The sequence below is a fragment of the Somniosus microcephalus genome, unplaced genomic scaffold, assembly GCF_052327205.1.
Source record: "Somniosus microcephalus isolate GS21.2 unplaced genomic scaffold, FLI_Smic_1.0 unresolved_chr1, whole genome shotgun sequence".
Lineage (NCBI taxonomy): Eukaryota > Metazoa > Chordata > Chondrichthyes > Squaliformes > Somniosidae > Somniosus > Somniosus microcephalus.
In genome coordinates this window covers 39,318,038-39,339,181 of record NW_028225179.1, presented here as the reverse complement: position 1 = coordinate 39,339,181, position 21,144 = coordinate 39,318,038, and the positions used below count along the sequence as shown (strand labels likewise).

The 21,144-nt window shown below is 44.9% G+C and overlaps 1 non-coding gene across 1 annotated transcript; it reads right to left on the bottom strand.

Moving 5' to 3' along the window:
* Positions 1 to 1,901: 1,901 nt before the first annotated feature.
* Positions 1,902 to 1,997, bottom strand: trnai-uau (transfer RNA isoleucine (anticodon UAU)). Its single transcript has 2 exons — positions 1,960 to 1,997; positions 1,902 to 1,937 (listed from the first exon to the last, which is right to left on the bottom strand). It is a non-coding gene; the product is annotated as a tRNA-Ile (tRNA).
* Between the last annotated feature and the right edge of the window lie 19,147 nt (positions 1,998 to 21,144).

Here is a 21,144-nt window from a genome sequence, read left to right as displayed (position 1 = left end):
TGAGCTGATTGTACGTTTTCAACATTGTAGATCTGTGTGCACGGGAAGGACAAGCGGTTAAGGGGACTTTCTTTCAGAGTATTTCTGCATGGATGCAAATTGCAGGAAATAGAAACATAGAAACATAGAAGATAGGAGCAGGAGTAGGCCATTCGGCCACTCGAGCCTGTTCCGCCATTTAATCAGATCATGGCTGATCATCCAAATTCAGTACCATGTCCCTCGCTTTCTCCCCATATCCCTGGGAAGGGTTGAGCGCAGTGTAATCCATTATGCTTTGCACGTGAGGGTTCGAATCTCGTCCTCGTCATCATTCCGTTACACGTTTGATGTGGATAAACCTTCCGAGCATTTCACAGAATTTTGCGTAAAATAGGCTTTGTAATCGCAATCTCGTCAAAATCACACTGGTGACTCAGGTCTGTGCCCCTGCACTCTTCATATTTTGTTAAAATTAAAACAGACCACTGGAGTTCTTGAATGAAGGTAGAGTGGGAATCGGAGATTGAGAACCATCCCTACCTGTCTTCCTTCCTCTGCGATTGGCACCAAATGAAAAACTAGTGGGAACAAAGACAAATGATTAGGGAGCAGAAACATATCTTTATCGTTTAGGAGGAAAGGTAATTTCAAAAATATTTATCAAACTTAATAAGGAGATGTTCTGTTTTAGTGTCTTTAGTTGAGAGATAAATAATGGGCAGTACAATGGGGAGAAATCCTCGTTCTTTTCGGCATACTCTCATGTGATCTGAAGACTCAGTTGAACGTCATACTAGAAAGATGGGACCGCCGACAGTGCAGCACTCCCTCAGTACTGCAATGGAGTGTCAGCCTGGATTATGTGCTCAAGTCTCTGGAGTGGGGCTTGCGTTTGCTACCGCTGAGCCACGGCTGACACCAAAACTCAGTTCATTCGGCTGGAGTGAAATGACGGAGCTAAAGGGAAAAGTCATAGTGGAGTAAAACTTCAACTTGGCGCCCTAGAAAAATCGCGCATCGTAATCGGCCGCCTCTTATACAAACTGCCCGATTTATCTTTCCATCGATTTCATAAGCAATAAAATCAGGCCTGTCTATAATGGGCGGGGTCGTGGTCAGTCAAGGTTCACTCTGGGTCTGTTTCAACCGGGTGCGCTCACAATCCCGAATCATTTAGCGTGTTAGTCCATTTTAAAGAAAAGCAATTCCAGTTGTGATGACCGAGTTGGTGAGTTTTAACTAAATGCGGCGGGGCTCTCGCATTTTAATTTGCAAAATTCCCTCAGCGAGAATCATGCCCCAAGACCAACGAGCCGCCGATTTTTGTACGAAGTTGCATTAGGTTTCTCTGCTCTAGTGCGAACCCAGTTCGCAGAGGACGTGTTCATTAATTTGAATTATGTTTATCTTTTCCTAAATCAACTTCTTTATATGAGCAGTTTCCCTGAATCTGCTCACAATTCTCCCCATAACAAGACTGTCGGCTACAACCTAATTGTGGTATGGTGTTTGGGCGATTGTCTACACGTAACTTCCGTCCTTGTAATTCTCAACATCATGTTCCGGTGAATCGTTGTTTGTGTTCAACATGATGTCGGAAAAATGTACAGCTAACTCGTGAGTTTACACATCTTCTCACTTCTGCCAAAGAGTTAGTCACTGCGTTCAAATCGAATCTATTTCCATTCACATTATTCTTTGCCTGATAGTTGCTGGTTTAACAGTTAAAAGTGGCCCCACCTGCCCTCCTGTCAATAAGTAACACTGAAGGGCTCCTTTAAACCTCCCATCCGTTATTGGAACACGGTGGGCCTGAGAAAGCTAAGAGCCCACGTGGAACAGCTAATAAATAGATATTTGTGGAAACACCACTTGTACCTTCGGCTCCGGTCGAAATATCACACCGCAAAAGCATTGACTGCTCTAGGTGAAGCTCGAACTCACAACCTCGGCATAACTCGAAGCCTGGTACTGTTATATAAGTACCGCGCACTAACCGGTTGCGCCACTAGAGCTGCGCTTGATTCGTGCTAGTTTTCGGTGCTCATTTACTTGCACATCTCAGGTTGTCCAATCGTGCAGGGGCGCAATGTTGTTTAATTGAGGCGCATTGGCTGGGTTTATAAGAATGATTGAAGCAGGAGTTACTCTCATGTGTTAGCGAGCTGGTGAATTGACCAAAGGCTGCAACGAGATCCTGGTGTCATAAGCACTGAACATTTTTCCCCAACTCCTAAAATACAGTCTGCAAAATGTGAACCGATGAAAATTCATCACATGCAAAACAATTTTTTTTTTAAAGTTTTGCCCATGATTCGTTAACCATGTGAGTTACCGATTGATTAATGACGATTACAACAAACTTCTCACACAGTCTAATGAGATGTATGTAATAGAATAAACAATTTTCGTAAAGTTTACTCCTCGACGTGGAATGGAATCCGTATTGCAGGGTAAGAGTATTTGTAGATGACAATTGATGTTCTGAGCTGTTTCTCTAATTATTTAATGAGCAGCTGTTTCCGAAGTGTAGCGGTTATCACTTCCGTCTAAAGTACAACAGATCCCTGGTTCAATAATGTTTTGCAGGTAGAGATTAATAAAATACATTAACAGCCACACGGTATTCTCCTTTTCTCTATACAGTTCTGTACACACTCAAAATCTATAGAGATACCGACTGTGTGAGAGATCATTACAGAATCCTGCAGCTCTGCCTCGGTTAATAGCAACAGTTCGGAGCCGCATTTCAGACGCGGCAACAAACCCATGAGTTTGTTTGCTGTTCCCCAGCTCCCGGAGTGAGTGAGGCCAGGACAGCAGCGAATTTCAGGCCACCTGTCCGGCCCCGTTCTCTCAAAGCGCCCGCTGCCAGCGGAAAGAAGCGATTACAGCCTCAGAGAGCATGAATTGCCCATCGCGGTGAAACAAGGAATCACTAAAGCAGAGGAGCGCAGAGATTTGCATCTATAGCGTGTAGGTGAGGATGTCGAGTTTGATATCGATCGACTCATTGTTTTAGAACCGTTGAAATTGAATCTCTCTCCGGCAGATGTTGCAGGCTTACATATGAAAAGTGCCCTCGAGGTGCAATCGACAAATTTGGAGAGGCCGTGTAGTGGGACAATTTAAAGGATCAGCACAGTTAATGCCGAGAACAAATTAAACAGTAGCTCAAGCTGATGAACCATGCACTGGTGGAAATCCTGGAGGGAGATTTAGAGGAAGCGACAGTGGGAAGGGCTGTACTGCGATTCTAACACTTCTCCAAGCACATTCCGGGCAAGTCATCGACAGTAATAAGTGGGCTTGGAACCGGAATGGAACTGCGGGCACATGTCTCAGTCAAAATGCAATGGACAATAAATGACAAATCCATTTGATTTGCCTTTGATAACCAGTTGATTGGGCCTGTATTTTAGACAGAGTGACTCTTTAGTCTCGGGTTATGAATCTCGCTTTGTGGATTGTAGATTGAAATATACGAAAGGGGAGCCTCTTTATAACGTCGACTTCTAACTTTGGACTTGCGCTCAAAAGTTGTTCTAATCAACCTAGGAAATGATTGATCAGGACCAAAATCATTCTCCATCAATCTCCAGTGGCTTAGGAGGAAGGTCAATGCAAACTGTCATGTAAATATCATGGGTTTAAAGACAAACAATTAAAGTATTTTTTTATCAAACAATCACCGGTGATGGTTGTAAGTATATTTGTGTGTGTCCATAATAGATACGAACGTATTTGTGAGTTGATGTTGTGTTAGATGTAAATGCATTTGCACTTCTGTTGATTACAAATATGTTTAGATGTATCTGCAATATTTATTATTGTATTGAGTGGGGGAATCTGTGTCAGTTATAGATGTATTTCTGAGCGCTTCAAATATCCAGTCCAGCCCCATTCTACCTTCTCATTGCCCCCACGTGGGACACGGCAGACCATCTGTTACATTCGGATTCAACTTTTGCTTTTATTGACACTTAAAAAATGTGAGGTTTAGAAAGTAATAAATCTGCATCCATCAGCCTCTCTGATACCTCTTGAGCGTCCCTTACTCTGTCTGATTGGCCCTGAGCGTCCCTTACCCGCTCCAGAACCTCTTGAGCATCCCTTACACTGTCTGGTACATTCGGAGGGTCCCTTACCCTGTCTGGTAAATCGGGAGCTTCCCTCACCCTTTCTGAAACATCCGGAGCATCCCTTACACTGTCTGGTACATCGGTAGCTTACATTACCCAGTTTGGTACATCCGGAGCGTCTCTTACCCTATCTGATGCATCCGGAGCATCCCTTACCCTGTCTGATACATCCGGAGCGGCTCTTACCCTGTGAGATATATCCGGAGTGGCCCTTACCCTGTCTGGTAAAACAGGAGCGTTCCTTACCATGTATGGCAAATTCGGAGCGTACCTGAAACAGTCTGGTACATCCGGAGCATCCCTTACACTGTCTGCTACATCCGGAGTGTCCCTTACCCTGTCTAGTACAACAGAAGCATCCCTTACACTGTCGGGTAAATCCAGAGCGTCCCTTAAACAGTTTGGTATATCCGGGGCGTCCCTTCACCTGTCTATTACATCCGGAGCGTCCCCTACTCTCCTTGATAAATCCTGATCCACCATTTTAATTTTTGATACCAAGTTTGCCAAAATTGCACATTTCACCCTTCATCCGCAGCTAGGTAGCGCATCCCGTCGCTCACGCTCATCAACTGTTTAGGGAAAAGCGGCAACTACCAGGTGGACAATCCCAGTTGTTCAGTTAGCCTCCCCAGTGCACTTCATTTCCCAAGGAATGTTCTTGTACAATCGGGCTGCTTTGGTTCCAAAGGCCGGCCCTGTTGTCGCAGACCTTGTCTGTCGAGAGGTCCCGCTGGTCTAAATCAATCGACTGCTTTCAATGCACCAACTCAGATTGGGGAGAATGGCACATGTGCCCCAGGAACTGCGCAGGGAGCAGAGCATATTTACCGGTTTAAGTAGGTGAAAGTGAATGTTAGCAGGAAACTTACAATGACATTGAAGGAGGAAGGTAAAGGAGGGCTATTGATTGTGGAAGGAAGAAGAATCTGTGCCATGACTCGGATTCGGACCGAGGTTGCTGCGGCCACAGCACAGAATACTAACCGCTATACAATAACGGCATGACACATCAAGTACTGGAGCTCTGCTCTGACCACCACAAAGTAACACATGGCACTGCTTAGAAAAGATGGATTATAGGTGAAGAGTTATAAATCAGCACCGCCAGAAATTAGGAAGTGGTGAAATTCGACCCAGGCCCCGCAGCGATTGGAGCCTTCATCCAGAATGGGAACTAGTGCAGCCGCAGTTACATTTAAACGAATTTTAGCCTTTTCACACGGGAAGAAGCTCACCCCTAGAGATTCATTAAAAAAATGGCCCCGCTGGGAGTCAAACCCAGGATCTACCAGTTTATTAGACAGATGCTTTGACCAGCTAAGCCACGGGGCCGAATCCCAATACAATTTCTCGCCTCCACTCATTGATACCTTTCAGCTACCAGTCACTGTCTTCTGGACTCTCAGACCGTTGTTTATTTCTCCAGCTCTCTTGTCTATTCCGCCATGTGTTCCATTGCTCTCTGTATCTCCCGTTTATCTCAGTGTCAAACTGTGAGGTGATTCTGAATGATTACCCTATGTTTGTGTCTTATATGAAATAAATGAGGGGATCAGACAATTCTTCCTCTGACACTGGGGAACTAATGAGCCAACATTTATAACAAGATATTGTGTATTGTGATGCAGCAAATACAATATTCCATCTTGAAAGATTCAGGTTCAATTCTGTGCAAAAGTAACTTTGACCCCAACGTGTTTGCATTTGGCCGCCTTTTAATTTGACGCCACAAACGCCACCATTGCACCTCAAGGTGATTAATATCTAAGAATCAGAGAAGTCAAGCAGTGAAAGTGTATTTCTAGAAAGGGTTGTGAGACTGTGGAATGCACTGGCCCAGCAGAGCAGCAGATTTAAAACAAGGTTTAAAAACCGGCTGCGTCTGGGAGGAAGGGGAGAGGGAGGCAAGACAACCACAGAAGATCTCAACAGAAAATGTTGGAAAAACTCAGCAGGCCAGTCAACATCCGTGGAGAGAGAAATAGAGTCAACGTTTCAGGTGGAAACACTTTGACAAGACTGAAAAAGCACAGGAAATGAAACAGATTAAAATGCCAGGCTGGGAGAGAACAAAAGAGAAGTGAAGAGACATTAGGAGATATTCAAAACGAGACGAGATAATGATAAGTGTAGTGGAGACAAAAGATGGCTCTAGATTAGCTGTGAAATGCGCTGGCAGAATGGGAGACAGCTGGCATGTGGGAGAGAAAAAAAGGGGGTGGGCAAAAATAAAGGTGTGGATAAAAAATATAAGTGAAAATGTAATGGGGGCCGAGGATATGATTTGAAATTTTTGAACTCTATGTTGAGTCTGGAAGGCTGTAAAATGCCTAATCGGAAGATGAGGTGCTGTTCCTCGATCTTACGCTGAGCTTCCGTGGAACAATGCAAGAGGCCGAGGACGGTGATGTCTGAGTGGGAATGGAGCGGTGAATTACAATGACAGGCGACTGGAAGGTCGGGGTCATCCTTACAGACTGAACAGAGATGTTCCGCACAGCAGTCACCCAATGTGCATTTGGTCTCCCCAATGTAGAGGAGGCCACATCGTGAGCGGTGAATACAGTATACTTGATTGCAAGAAGTACAAGTAAATCGCTGTTTCACCTGGAAGGGGTGTTTCGGGCCATGGACAGTGGGAAGGAGGGAGGTATAAGGGCAGGTATTGCATCTCCTGCGCTTGCACGGGAAGGTGCCAGGTGAAGAGGCAGGGGTGTTGGAGGTGATGGAGGAGTGGACTAGGGTATCACGGAGGGAGTGGTCCCTAGGGAATGCTGAAAGGGGAGGTGAGGGGAAGACGTGTTTGGTGGTGGGATCACGTTGGAGGTGGCGGAAGTGGTGGAGGATGATCCGTTGAATGTGGAGTCTTGTGGGGTGAAAGGTGAGGACAAGAGGAACCCTATCATGGTTCCGGGAGGGAGGGGCAGGGGTGAGGGCAGAAGTGCGGGAGATAGAATGGACACGGTCGAGGGCCATGTCAACCATGGTAGACGGGATTCCTCGGTTGCGGAAAAAGGAAGACATCTCGGAAGTACTGATGTGGAAGGCGGCATCATCGGATCGTATGCGGTGGAGATGGAGAAACTGGGAGAATGGAATAGAATCCTTACAGGAGGCGGGGTGAGGAGGAAGTGTAGTCCATGTAGCTGTGGGAGTCAGTGGGCTCGTAGTGAAATTTGGTCAATAACCTATCCCCAGAGATGGAGACCGAGAAGTCGAGGAAGAGGAGGGAAGATTCGGAGATGGACCATGTGAAGGTGAGGGAAGGGTGGAAATTGGAGGCAAAGTGAATGAACATGTCTAGTTCAGGGCGAGATCAAGCAACGGCACCAATACAGTCATCAATGTACTGGAAAAAGAGGTGAGGGAGGGGACCCGAGTAGGACTGGAACAAAGACTTTTCTGCATACCCCACGATAAGGCAGGCATAGCTAGGACCCATGCGGGTACCCATAGCAACACCTTTGATTTGGAGGAAATGAGTGGAGTCAAAGGAGAAGTTGTTATCGATCACCTTGGAATCCACTGACACCGAATCTGATTTAAATCCCCCCACTGTATTTAAACACATTTAATGTCATATACACATTTTAAAGCACTTGAGCATATTTTTGAGATTTAACATAGAAACCTAGAAGATAGGAGCAGGAGTAGGCCATTCTGCCCCTCGAGCCTGCTCCGCCATTCAGTGCAATCATGGCTGATCATCCAAATTCAGTACCCGGTCCCTGCTTTCTCCCCATACCCCTTGATCCTTTTTGCCTTAAGAAATATATCCAACTCCTTCTTGAATATATTTATTGAATTGGCCTCTACTGCCTTCTGTGGTAGAGAATTCCACAGGTTCACCAATTTCTGGGTGAAGAAATTCCTCCTCATTTCTGTCCTAAATGGCTTACCTCTTATCCTTAGACTGTGACCCTTGGTTCTGGACTCCCCGACCATCGGGATCATCCTTCCAGCATCTAGTCTGTCCAGTCCTGACAGAATTTTATAAGTTTCAATGAGATCCCCTCTCATTCTTCTAAACTCCAGCGAGTATAAGCCCAATCGACCCAATCTCTCCTCATACGTCATTCCTGCCATCCCAGGTATCCGCCTGGTGAATCTTCGCTGAACTCCTTCCATGGCAAGAACATCCTTCCTCAGACAAGGCGACTAAAACTGCACACATTACTCAAGATGTGGTCTCATCAAGGCCCTGTACAACTGCAGCAAGACATCCTTTTTCCTGTACTCACACCCTCTCGCTACGAAGGCCAACATACCATTTGCCTTCTTAAGTGCCTGCTGCACCTGCATGCTTCACTTCAGCGACTGGTGCACAAGGACACCCAGGTCTCGTTGCACTTCCCCTTCTCCCAATCTATTGCCATTTAGATAATAATCTGCCTTCCTGTTTTTGCCACCAAAGTGGATAACCGCGAATTTATCCACGATATATTGCATCTACCATGCTTCTGCCCAATCACCCAACCTGTCCAAATCATCTGTAGTTTCTCGGCATCCTCCTCACAACACACATGCACACCCAGCTTTGTGTCATCTGCAAATTTGGCGATATTACATCCAATTCCCTTGCCTAGATCAGTAATATATATTGTGAATAGCTGGGGTCCAAGGACTGATCCCTTCAGTACCCCACTAGTCACTGCCTGCCACTCGGAAAAAGACCCGTTTATTCCAACTCTTTGCGTTCTGTCTGTCAACCAGTTCTCTATCCAAGTCAATACCTTGCCCCCAATCCCATGAGCCTTAAGTTTACATGCTAATCTCTTATACGGGGCCTTATCGAAAGCCTTCTGAAAGTCCAAATACACCACATCCTCTGGTTCTCCCTAATCTATTTTACCAGTTACATCCTCAAAAAATTCCAGTAGATTAGTCAAGCACGATTTACCTTTTGTAAATCCATGTTGACTTTGTCCGATCCTGCCACTGTTTTCCAAGTGCTCTGCTATTACATCTTTTATAATGGACTCTACCATTTTCCCCACTACCGATGTCAGGCTTACCGGTCTGTAATACTCCGTTTGCTCTCTACCACCTTTTTTAAATAGTGGGGTAACATTAGTTACCTTCCAATCCATGGGTACTGTTCCAGATTCCATCGAATGTTGGAAGATGATCAGCAATGCATCTACTTTTTCTAGGGCCACTTCCTTAAATACCCGAGGATGTAGATTATCAGGCCCTGGGGATTTATCGGACTTCAATCCCATCAATTTCCCTAACACCATTTCCCTACAAATACTGATTTCTTTCAGTTCCTCCCTTTCATCAGACCCTATGTTCCACAGCATCTCTGGGGGGTTATTTGTGTCCTCCTTTGTGAAGACAGAACCAAAATATGTATTTAATTGGTCCGCCATTTCTTTGTTCCCCATTATAAATTCCCCTGTCTCTGACTGCAAGGGGCCTACGCTTGACTTCACCAATCTTTTTCTCTTCACATATCTATAAAATCTTCTACAGTCAGTTTTTATGTTCCCTGAAAGCTTACTCTCATATTCTATTTTCCCCTTCTTAATTAATCCCTTTGTCGTCCTTTGTTGAATCCTAAACTGCTCCCAATCCGCAGGTTTACTGCTTTTTCTGGCCAATTTATATGTCCTCTCCTTGGATCTTATGCTATCCCTAATTTCCCTTGTTAACCACGGTTGAATCACCTTTTTTGTTTTATTTTTATGCCAAACTGGGACGAACAAATTCTGTAGTTCATCCATGCGGTCTTTGAATGTTTGCCATTGCATATCCACCGTCAACACTTTGAGTGACATTCCCCAATCAATCCTACCCAACTCGTGCCTCAGACTATCATATTATGATCGCTCTGACCCAAGGGGCCTCGTAAAACAAGATTGCTAATTAATCCTTTCTCATTACATAATACCCAGCCTAGGATGGCCTGATCTCTGGTTGGTTCCTCGACTTATAGGTCCAGTAAACCATCCCGTAAACACTCCAGGAATTCCTCCTCCACAGCATTGTTACTAATTTGGTTAGCCCTATCTATATGTAGATTAAAGTCACCCATGATGACTGCTGTGTCCTTATTGCACGCTTCTCTAATTTCCCTTAACACTGTCTCTGATCTACAATATCTGCTTTATGTATGTGAAATTATCATTGCTGAGATTAAACAGGTTGTGCCTGGTTAGCGGTTCTTAGCTTTAAGGGTGTGTTTCACGTTTTGGGACTTCACATCAGTTAAAATGCAAGTTGTATTGGGTTCAAATCCCGGACGCGCCCCAATATTTTAATAGAAGCACTTTCCTCGGCCAGGAGACATTCAACAAGTCTTCAAATAATAACTGCCAGAAAAATCATCGTGTCTTCAGTACATCGCAAGAAAACGGCAATTTTATTATTTAAAGCAGTAATTCAGTCCCAGAAGTGCCGAAACTGTGAGGTAAATATGTAAATCCATTTGTTTCCAGAAGCCTGCTCCACATTTTCCACATTGTCAATCTGGGAGCACGGGCAGGACCTGCGTGTGGTAAAGGGCCTTTATTAAAGGTTGTTTCTACCGTTTGGAAACAGAAATAATGAAATAAAAGGGATTTTTGGCTGAGTCCTTTTGAATAATAATGTTAGTTCGAGGTTGGTAAGAGGTTAAAGTCTCAGGGCCATTAATCCGGTTGGAAGATACGAAGACTAAAAATGTTACAGTCCCCAAGTTAGACGATATTATCTCTCCATGATTGGTAAACTTCTCCCAATTTCTCAACCTAATATTTCACCCAGCTCTAATGGAAAGAAGCTGGAATCGAGAGCGCCTTCCTCCTTCCTCCCTTCCTTCCCTCCTTGCTTCATTCCCTTCCTCCTTGTTCGTGGTTTCCTGCCTCATTGGACAATGAGCCTGACTTTGATTTTAACTCTGTGATCGACATCTTATCAGTTGCAGTCCTAACCTCGTCTTTTTGCAGATTTATTCAATCTATTTGATGGAAACTCTCCAACATTTAATAAAACCGTCCATTAATGCCTGTGAGTTAAAACAGGCGTTTTAATGGTGAAGGGAATATTAGAGGGCCAGAACAACTCCTGCAGCAATCGAAATAGAGTCAGTGCCCAGCTCTGCTGTTCGGGGCAATCCTCGACTCCTCGTGTTTCATTTTCACTTCGATGCGAATAGCTGAGAGCGAACTCCAATCTACACGGGCTTTACACATGTTAACAGACATAAAACAAAGAGCAGGGATAAACGAGTCTTTTTGAGGATGGCAGGCATTGACTGGTGCATTACCGCAAGGATCGGTGCTTGGGCCCCACCTATTCACAATCTATATCAATGATTTGGATGAGGGGACTAAATGTAACATTTCCAAATTTGCTGATGATACAAAGTTAAGTGGCAGGGTCGGTTGTGAAAAGGACGTGAGGAGGCTTCAAGGGGATCTCGACAGGCTCAGTGAGTGGGCTAGAACATGGCAGATGGAAGATAATGTGGATACATGTGAGGGTATCCACTTTGTTAGAAAAAACAGAAAGGCACCACTTCCTAAATGGTGAACAATTGGGGAATGCAGAGGGTTAAAGGGACCTGGGTGTCCTTGTATATCAGTCACTAAAAGTGAATGTGCAGGTGCAGCAAGTCATTAGGAAGGCAATTGGTATGCGGGCCTCCATGACAAGAAGATTTGAGTACAGGAGTGAAGAAGTCTTACTCCAAATATATAGGGCATTGGTGAGGCCACACCTGGAGTACTGTGTACAATTTTGATCTCCTTTCCTATGGAAGCATATACTTGCCATAGAGGGGCTGCATCGAAGATTCACGAGATTGATTCCTCAGATGGCGGGACCATCCTATGAGAGGAGATTGAGTAAACTAGGCCTATATTCTCTTGAATTCAGAACAATGAGAGGGGATCTCATTGAAGCCAGCAATATTATTATAGGGTGGGTGCTGGGAGAATGTTTCCCAAGGCTGGGGAGTCTAGAACCAGGGGCCACAGTCTCAGTATAAAGTGTAGGCCATTTAGGAATAAGATGAGAAGACATTTCTTCACACAGAGGTTGGTGAATTTTTGGAATTCTCTATCCCAGAGGCCTGTGGAGGCTCTGTCATTGGGTATATTCAAAACAGAAGTCGATAGTTTTCTGACTAGTGAGGGCATCAAGGGATATACCGATAGGGCCGGTGAATGGAGTTGAGGCAGAAATCAGCCATGAACTCATTGAATGGCAGGCTGGGCTCGAAGGGCCGAATGGCCTACTCCTGTTCCTATTTCTTATCTTCTTATGTTCTTACACCGCTTGAACGATTAACAGAAAAAGCAAATGATGAGGGAGCTGGAAGAAAGGGTTAAATTTATCCTTTGGAAATGAATTTAATTTCAAACGTTTATCGATCATAGACCAGTGCAGTTTTCTGATTCGCAACAAGTCAGTACATTTTATTTCTGTTAATCTTTACCCCTGCTCCCGCTCTTCATAGAGAGCACAGCGTCCTGTGCCACGAGCATTCAAAAACATTTCAATTATGGCCATCCTCCTGTAATCGCTACTTTCACCCACTGGCGCTCTTTCCAGTTATCCTCTATTTATTTCAATCACACACTTCAAAAGACTTGTTAAGAGTAAGACGGAACACTTCCAATCTAACTGCACCATAACAACGGGCCAATGGCTCACATGTAAACCCTCGTTGGCAGCTAGGTAGCGCTGCCCGTCGCTCACGCACTGCAAAAGTTTTGGGAAAAGCGCCAGCCAGCATCAAAACAAAACCCAGTTCTGCAGTTAACAAGATATCGCAAGATTCTCAAAGGAAATTTCGTGAACAATCCGGCCGCTGTCGTTCTAAAGTCCAGTCCTGCTTTCGCAGCGCTTATCTGTCAAGCGGTCACACAGATCTAAATGTATCGACTGGTTGTACATTGGTGCGAATGGGACATGTGCCCCCATGAACCACGGTGGTAGCAGAGAGAACTTAACCACGCAAGCACATGAAAGTGAATGTTAGATTAAGGTAATACCGCAGGCAAGTGACAAAGAAATGGAAGGAGGCAAGTAAAGAATGGCTACTGATTGTGGAAGAAGAAAAAGCTGGGAGAAGAGGCAGGTTTGAATTATGGAGCATCAAGCTCAGGCGCGGGTTTAAAAGGAGTAAATAGGTTTTCACCACCAACAAAACATCATTTTTCACGTCGAAAAGCTTGATTTTTCAGTCTGTTCCATTAGCAGGTGCCGCAGAGGACAGAAGATGCAAAGCGAGCTGTGATGTGATTTAAGTTTCAACGGAGGTTACTGCGGCCACAATGCAGGGCACTAACCATGATGTGATCGCAGCGCCACACGTCAGCTTCGTGTATTTTTTCTGACCACAGCATAGTTGCGCACGGCACGGATATTTTTGCTGTTAAATATGAATAAAAGGCGATGTATGTTTGCAGCTGTTGATGTTTCTGTCCTGTTACTGTCATAGGAACATAGAAACAGGAAGAGGCCATTCAGGCCCTCGAGCCTGCTCCGCTATTCAATTAGATCATGGCAGGTCTGTATCTGAACTCCATCTACCTGTGATGATTCAATAAACCTTCACATCCTCGCTGAACACAAACCTATCGATTTCATTTTGAAATTGTCAATTGATCCCCCGCCTGAACAGCTGTTTCGGGAAGAGCGTTCAAGATTCCCACTACCCTCTGTGTGAAGAAGCGCTTCCTTACATCATCCCTGAACGGGGTAGCTCTAATTTTACGGTTATGCCCCATTGTGTTGGACCCTCACAACGGAGGAAATAGATTATCTCTCTCTTACACCTATTTGTTTGCAGCTCTGACCGAAGTTCTCACCCCAGAACATTAACTGTCCCTCTGATCGTGTCCCGCTAATTTGGATTTTGAGTTCATGCCTCTTTCCCTGATGATTCTTTGCGCCCTCTCTCTGCAAATGGATTTGTTGCAGATTACTGGCAGCAGGCGGCAGAAGCAATCGGGATATGGGCACTGACAGGGAATGCTGCTTCTCAAGGCTGTCTCACAACCCGCAGGAGCTGGCAGGGGTTTGAAAGCCTTCATGTGTCACACAATTATAATTGATGACGTGGTATCTTTAAATACCACCCTATAATGGAAGAGCCTGTATATGGGGGTATTTGAGACGCAACACGATTTCGGGAACCCGTCTGACTCCAGATCATAAGACCGGCTGCTCGAATCACGCCCGGATCGCGGCGACTTTTATACCAGAATAAATCTAAGCCGCTCACAATAAGTACTGTCAACTTTCAATGTTTAGTGGACGATTTTCCCTGAGCGATGTATCTGATCCTCTCATTAATTCGTTTGTACAAACTTTGGGAAAAGACGGAGCTGGAAATTGTTTACAGGGAAATCATCTGTACATATCTTCAAGTCTCCCGGTCACCCACAAAGAAGCTCAAACTCACGGATTCAGACTCATCAGATGCAATCGGCTCTGTGGCACAATGGATAGCAGATTGGACTTCTAGTGTAATGGTTGGAAAGGTCATTCAAAGGTTGTGAAGTCGCTGTTCAGGCAGGTTTCGGTGATGAACTTTTGAAGCAAATCCACATTGCTGTCCTTCAAGGACTGAGAATCGCCAATGAGGTCCGTTGAATTGTGAACAATTATCATGTCAGCTTCAAACTGCGCACATTCTGCAACTGTAAAAAGACATCATTTGAACCTGGGAACCTCTCCCATATCAACCAATGAAACCCCCCGAGCGAGATTCAAACTCCGAGACCAACGAGCAGCTGGCAACGAAGCCGTAAGATTCCTTTCAGACCGCTTCTGTCCTTCCAATCTCGCGTTCCTATAAAATGTACAGCAATATCAAGTGGTACCCGAAATATTTCAAGTCAACAATATCATCCTTACTTCACCGGGTTCGTTCTGAAAATTCGAATTTGACTTTTTAAATGCTTCCCCTGCCGTCTCAGTCATTCTTTCTTTCTTTACCCTTTCCGGCTGGTGTGGCAGGTTAGATCGGAAGCCTGAGACGTCCATCAGTGGAAAACACAGAGAGACAAGACAAAGAGACGGAGACATTGAAAGATGACGTCTAGCGGTATGATTCTCACAGAGAAAAATCCACTGATTTAAATGCGAGAGGCGAGGACCCAAATCCCGGATGAGCCCCCGCTCTTCCGTCACAAATCCCCAATTCACTCAGTTTGATGACATTGCAGATGATTTACAATAATAACTGTCAAAAATTCCGCGATTTTATTATTAAAAGCGGGAATTCAGTCCCAGATGTGCGGAAACTGTGAGGTAAATATATAAATCCGCTTGTTTACAAAAGCTTGCTCCACATTTTCCACATTGTCAATCTTTTTTTTAATTCATTGATGGGATGTGGGCGTCGCTGGCTAGGCCTGCATTTAGTGCCCATCCTTAATTGCCCTTGAGAAGATGGTGATGAGCTGCCTTCTTGAACCGCTGCAGTCCATATGGTGTAGGTACACCCACAATGTTGTTAGGAAGGGAGTTCCAGGATTTTGGCCCAGCGACAGTGAAGGAACGGCGATACAGGTCCAAGTCAGGATGGTTTGTGGCTTGGAGGGGAACTTGTAGGTGGTGATGTTCCCATGCGTCAGCTGCCCTTGTCCTTCTAAGTGGTAGAGGTTGCGGGTTTGGAAGTTGCTTTTGAAGGAGCTTTGTCGAGTTGCTGCAGTGCATCTTGTAGATGGTACACACTGCAGCCACAGTGCACCGGTGGTGGAGGGAGTGAATGTTGAAGGTGGTGGATGGAGTGCCAATCAAGCGGGCTGCTTTATCCTGAATGGTGTCGAGCTTCTTGAGTGTTGTTGGAGCTGCACTCATCCAGGCAAGTGGAGAGTATTCCATCACACTCCTGACTTGTGCCTTGTAGATGGTGGAAAGGCTTTGGGGAGTCAGGAGGTGAGACACTCGCCGCAGAATTCCCAGCCTCTGGCCTGCTCTTGTAGCCACAGTATTTATATGGCTGGTCCAGTTCAGTTTCTGATCAATGCTAACCCCCAGGATGTTGATAATGGGGGATTCAGCGATGGTAATGCCATTGAATGTCAAGGGGAGATGGTTAGAGTATCGCTTGTTGGAGATGGTCATTGCCTGGCACTTGTGTGGTGCGAATGTTACTTGCCACCTGTCAGCCAAAGTCTGAATGTTGTCCAGGTCTTGCTGCATTTGGACACGGACTGCGTCAGTATCTGACGAGTCTCGAATGGTGCTGAACAGTGTGCAATCATCAGCGAACATCCCCACTTCTGACCTTATGATGGAGGGAAGGTCATTGATGAAACAGCTGAAGATGGTTGGGCCTAGGACACTGCCCTGAGGAACTCCTGCAGTGATGTCATGTGATTGAGATGAATGACCTCCAACAACCACAGCCAACTTCCTTTGTGCTAGGTATGATTCCAACCAATGGAGAATTTTCCCCTTGATTCCCATTGACTTCAGTTTTGCTAGGGCTCCTTGATGCCACATTCGATCAAATGCTACTTTGATGTCAAGGGCAGACACTCTCACCTCACCTTTTGAGTTCAGCTCTTTTGTCCATGTTTCGACCAAGGCTGTAATGAGGTCAGGAGCTGAGTGGCCCTGGCGGAACCCAAACTGGGCGTCAATTAGTAGGCTATTGCTGAGTAAGTGCCGCTTGATAGCACTGTCGACAACACCTTCCATCACTTTGCTGATGATTGCGAGTAGACTGATGGGAAGGTAATTGGCCAGGCCGGATTTGTCCTGCTTTTTGTAGACAGGACATACTTGGGCAATTTTCCACATTGCCGGGTAGATGCCAGTGTTGTAGCTGTACTGCAACAGCTTGGCTAGGGGTGCAGCTAGTTCTGGAGCACAAGTCTTCAGTACTATTGCCGGAATGTTGTCAGGGCCCATAGCCTTTGCAGTATCCAGTGTCTTCAGCCGTTTCTTGACATCACGTGGAGTTAATTAAATGGGCTGAAGACTGGCATCTGTGAAGCTGGGGACCTCAGGAGGAGGCCGAGATGGATCATCCACTCGGCACTTCTGGCTGAAGATAGTTGCAAATGCTTCAGCCTTGTCTTTTGCACTCACGTGCTGGGCTCCACCATCATTGAGGATTGGGATATTTTTGGAGCCTCCTCCTCCTGTTATCTGGGACCACGGGCAGGACATATCTACAAGTCTGCCGCTCACCCACAAAGCAGAACAAACTCACGGATTCAGAAACAGCTCATAAATGGAGAATGAAAGATAAATACAACCAGAGAAACCTGCAATACCTGTAGCCCAGGGAAAATGCTTTGGCACAAGAGCAAAATACTGCAGATTCTGGGAATCTGAAATAAAAATAGAAAATGCTGGAAATACTCAGCAGGTCAGGCAGCATCTGTGGAGAGAGAAACGGAGTTAACGTTTCAGATAGATGACCCTTCGCCGACCTGAAACATTACCTCTCTCTTAAAATTCCATGGCTCAGTTGGTTAAGGTGCCTGTTCAGTAAACAGGAGTTTCTGGCTTGGACTCCAAGCTTTGTTTTATAATTTGTGAAATTAAGCAACAAAATAGCCCTGTCTCTGGAAAATCACACTGACCATAGCTTGGAAATATCAATTTTAATAAATTACCTGCAATTTTTTCAATGATTGGTGCAAAACCTTAGATCTGAGGAGAGCTCTTCGACCTGAAACATTAACCCTGTGTTTCCCTCTCCACAGATGATCCCTCGCCTGCAGAGTGTTTACAGCATTTTCTGAATAATTTCATTTGCAGACGCTGCAGTATTTTGCTCTGTCTTTTATTCTTTCATTAACAGAATCAAGAATGTGACAAGAGAAGTGAACAACTGGGTATGTTGCGCAGTGGTGGCTCAGGGGTAGAATTCTCGCCTGCGACCCCGGGTTCGATTCGTGGCCAGTGCAACGGTTAAATTCATACTGAAGCATTTCAATGAACTTTTAATTTATAGAAGTTTCATGAAACGCACTACAAAATATACAATTTCTAAAATATGTATCAAACTCTCCGTCATTCGTCAGTTAAGAAAGGTAAATCCATCCTTTCACATCCGTGGGACAACCTCAGGCAAACAGCTCCGAGCTTCCTTAAGAATTTCTGCACTCAGAGGGTTGTGAATGTTTGGAATTATCTGACTCAGAGGGATGTGAATGCTGAGTCTTTGAGTACATTCAAGGCTGAAATATATAGATTGTTGTACTCTAGGGGAATGGAGAACGCGCGGGAAAGTGGAATTACGGTCGATGATCAGCCATGATCTTATTGAATGGTGGAGCAGGCGCGATGGGCTGAGTGGCCTTATCCTGCTCCTAATTCGTATGTTCGTACAGATAACCCATGAGTTTACACATCTTCTCGATGTGCCAATGTCTCAGTCACTGCGTTGAATTCGAATCTATTTCCTGCACATATTCTTTGCTGGTTTAACAGTTAAAACTGGCCCCACTTTCGTCCTGTCAATAAGTAGCACTGAAGGGCTCCTTTACATCTCTCATCCGTTATTGCAGCACGGTGAGCCTGAGGAAACTAAGTGCCCACGTGGAACAGCTAATAAGGAGGAAGCTTACGGAAAAACCAATTGAACCATCTGCTCTGGTAGAAATGTTACACCGCAATAGCATTGGCTGTTTTAGGTGTGGCTCGGTCTCTTAACAGTGGCATTTTCCAACCACTGTACTGTCAGAAGTACCACGCGCTAACCAAATGCGCCACTACAGCCCCGCACAGAAGGTGCGAATTATCCGTGCACATTTACTTACACATTTCAAGTTGTTTAATAGTGCCGGGGGCTGGGACACTGGTGACTGTTGTTTAATTGAGGAGCATTGGCTGGGGTTATATGATAGATTGCTGCAGGAGTTACTCTCATGTGTTCGCGAGCTGCTGAATTTACCAAAGGCTGCACCAGGTTCCTGGCGTCATAAACATTGAACATTTTTACTCAACTCCTAAAAGTGCAGTCTATAAAATGAGAACGGGTGAAAATTCATCACATGCATAACATGCATTTTTTTATAAGTTTTGCCTACGACTCGGTAACCATGTGAGTATTTCGGTCCGTATGAATCAGAAAGTTAGCGGTTGATTAATGGCGATTACCACAAACTTTTTGCACAGATTAGTTAGTTTTGCATAATTAATAGAATAAGCAGTTTTCTAAATGTTAATGGAACCCATTAAGAGCATTTATAGATGACAGTTCTCTTCTGAGTTGTTCCTATCATTCTTTACAGAGCAGCTTTTTCCGAAGTGCGCCGGTTATCACTTCCGTCTAAAGTACAACAGGTCCCCGGTTCCGTCAGCTGTTGTAGGTACAGATCAATAAAATACATTAACGGCTGCGCGGTATTCTCCTTTTCTCTATACAGTTCTGTATGCAATCAAAATCTACAGAGACACCGACAGTGTGAGAGATCATTACAGAATCCTGCAGCGCTGCCTCGGTTAATAGCAACAGTTCGGAGCCGCATTTCAGACGCGGCAACAAACCCATGAGTTTGTTTGCTGTTCCCCAGCTCCCGGAGTGAGTGAGGCCGGGACAGCAGCGAATTTCAGGCCACCTGTCCGGCCCCGTTCTCTCAAAGTGCCCGCTGCCAGCGGAAAGAAGCGATTGCAGCCTCAGAGAGCATAAACTGCCCATCACCGTGAAACAGAATATCACTGAAGCAGAGGAGGGTAGAGATTTGCATCTGCAGCGTGTATGTGAGGATGGTCGAGCTTGATGTCGATCGACTCATTGTTGTTGAAACCGCTGAAATTGAATCTTTCTCTGGCAGTTGTTTCAGGTTTACGTATGAAAAGTTCCCTCGAGGTGAAATCGAAAAATTTGGAGATGCGGTGTAGTGGGACAAGTTAAAGGATCAGCACAGTTAATGTCGAGAACAAATTAAACAGTAGCTCAAGCTGATGAACATTGCATTGGTGAAAATGCTGGATGGAGATTTAGAGTAAGCGAAAGTGGGAAGGGCTGTACTGCAATTCTAACACTTCTCCAAGCACATTCCGGGCAAGTCATCGACAGTAAAAAGAGGGCTTGGAACGGGTATGGAACTGTGGGCACACGTGACAGAGCATTTTTATTGGGAATGTAAAACTGCTGTCTCCAATACTCTGACTACCTGAATCAGACAAAATGCAATGGACAATACATGATAAATCCATTTTACTTTTGATAACCAGTTGATTCAGTCTGCATTCTAGACAGAATGACTCTTACGTCTAGGGGTATGAATCTCGCTTTGGGGATTGTAGATTGAAATTTGCGACCGGTCCCGTGTGAGCCCCGTTTTAATGTCGACTTCTAATATTGGACTTGCGCTCAAAACTTGTTCTAATCCGCCTAACTAATAATCGGTCAGGACCCAAATCATTCTCCAACAATCTCCAGTGACTTTGGAGGAAGGCCAATGCAAATTGCCATGTAAATATCATGGCTTTAAAGACAAACTATTAAAGTATTTTTTAGCAATCTATCACTGTGATGGTTGTAACAATATTTGGGTCTGTCCATGTTGGGTACAAATGTATTTGTGAGTTGCTATTGTGTTCGATGTAAATGCTTTTGCACCTCTGTTCGTTATAAATATAACTAGATTTATTCGTATTATTTATTAATCTATTGGGTGGGGGAATCATTGACATTTTTAAATGTATTTCTGAGCGCTGCCAAATGTCCAGTCCGGCCCCATTCTACCTTCTCATTTTCCCCAAGTGTCATTCGTTATAACATCTGTTACATCCGGATTCAACTTTTGCTTTTATTGATATTTAGAAAATTTGAAGCTTAGAAAGTAATAACTCTGCATCCATCAGCCTCTCTGATACCTCCTGAGCACCCCTTACCCTGTCTGATAGGCCCTGAGCGTCTCTTCCCCTATCTGGCATCTCTTGAGCATGCCTTATGCCTCTGACACATCAGGAACGTCTCTTACCATGTCTGATACATCCATAGCATCCCTTACTCTGTCTGATACATTCGGAGCGTCCCTTACTCTGTCTGGTACATACGGAGCGTCCTTACCCTGTCTGATGTATCCGAAGCATCTCTTACCCTGTC